General features: G+C 42.8%; 1 non-coding gene across 1 annotated transcript; it reads left to right on the forward strand.

The window, feature by feature from the left end:
• The first annotated feature begins 424 nt into the window (after positions 1-424).
• Positions 425-502, forward strand: TRNAT-UGU (transfer RNA threonine (anticodon UGU)). Its single transcript has one exon. It is a non-coding gene; the product is annotated as a tRNA-Thr (tRNA).
• Positions 503-1,836: the final 1,334 nt, after the last annotated feature.

Here is a 1,836-nt window from a genome sequence, read left to right on the forward strand (position 1 = left end):
TTATTATTATTATTATTATTATTATTATTATTATTATTATTATTATTATTAACAATAACAACAACAACAACAACAACTGCATTGAGCTGCTGCTGTTCTCAGCAGGACAGGACAAGAGCTCTGCTGCATTCTGTCCAGTATCTTTTATGTTTTGTTGTTTAGAAGTTTGTCCCAGTGGGGATCCTGTAGAGAGTGTGTGGGTGGAGCCAGAAAGGGAAAGGAGAAGGAGAAAATGGAGTTGGTTCGGAATAGACTCTTGGTTAAATCTGTGTAAGATTACTTTGTGTGTGTGAAGGAAGCAGCTGTAAAACCAGCTCTTCATGGTTCCTGCTGTTGCTACAGGTTATTCCATCCTGAGGGCCAGGGAAAAAGTCTCCATGGGGCAGATCCAGCTCCTGGGCCTTATTTTGTGCAGCCTGCCTTAGGGGATGGCACTGTAGCTCAGTGGCAGAGCATCTGCTTTGTATGCAGAAGGCCCCAGGGTCAATCCCTGGCATCTCCAAGCAGGGCTGGGAAAGACTCCTGCCTGAAACTTTGGAGAAGCCACTGCCAGTCAGCATAGGCAGCCTGGTTCATTGTGGAGGAGATGAAAAAAAAATGAACTGAATTGGCCCAGCATCTCTAACATGGTGGTGATGATTGGGGACGGGGTGTCCAGGATCTGCTTTAGTTTCATTTCATCACTGGGAACATATAGGCCTCCGCGTAGAGTGCTTGCCTTGCATGCTGTATGAAATATGCAGTTAGAGGGGGCCATCCAGTTGCTTTTCCCTCATGTGAGTTGAACCATCACCTGCATACATTCCGAACTGGGCCCAAGGCAAGGGGAGATCGAGTGATATAAACTATGTGCACGTGTGAACCATGGAACCCTAGTTTTAGCCAAAACCACTTCTCTGCTATGAATCCAAGATGGGGTAATCTGACCTCTTCCATATTTATAGGAGCTGTTCATAGGCAGGTAACCCCGCTGAACTCCTGGAGCAGTTTACTCTGAAGAAGGTTATGTTGTAATTTAATTCCATTAATCAGTGTTTTACTACCAATATGTGAATGGCATGAACAATAGAATGGAATAATGAGGCATGATGTTTACTTTGGTGCATTTTGTAAGAATACTCGTCTTGAGAAGCAATGAACTACAAAATTCAGATCCTTCTCTCTGTGAACACCTATTAATGCATTACACTGAATATTGCATTTCAGTTTCCCCTCCCTCAGGAGAAAAGGCTCGTTCTCTGCTGCCGTCGCCACCTTCCTTGGTCAATTGAGTATGGCACAAGGGTAATAACCAGTCTAATAGATGCTGTAAACCACCCCTTTTTAATGCATAATGTAATTGAGTCAGAATATAGTGCCTGTGCTGATAGTATCCCTGGTGCTTTAACGGCTGGAATTATGATTAGACAGAAGCAGATAATGCTGACTTCTAATACATTAAGCAGCAACATTATACAATTTGCCTTCTACGGTGCAGTCACTTTTCACTGCTTTTGAATTATGTAGCGCCATCTTAAAAGAGTTTAATATTATACTGCAACAGAATGCAAAAGCCAAGAAAGGATTCTGTCATTACTGCTGGGTGAACAGTATACATGCTAAATCCCTAACAGAAAGATGTTTCTACCAGTCTTGGACTTCGTTTAAAAACCCATGCTGTGGTGTGTGTGTGTGTGTGTGTATGTTTTGCGGGCATCCTGTGATATTTGTGATCTGGAGCAGAGAAATGCCTCTGTCCTTCTCTATTCTATAGCTCCTTCCTCCCAAAGCAGAGGGTTTTTTGGGTTTTTTAAAAGAGAGTCATAGCATGGTTACACACATTAGAGTGTAGCGCAT

Source organism: Hemicordylus capensis, chromosome 4 (assembly GCF_027244095.1).
Source record: "Hemicordylus capensis ecotype Gifberg chromosome 4, rHemCap1.1.pri, whole genome shotgun sequence".
Taxonomy (NCBI): domain Eukaryota; kingdom Metazoa; phylum Chordata; class Lepidosauria; order Squamata; family Cordylidae; genus Hemicordylus; species Hemicordylus capensis.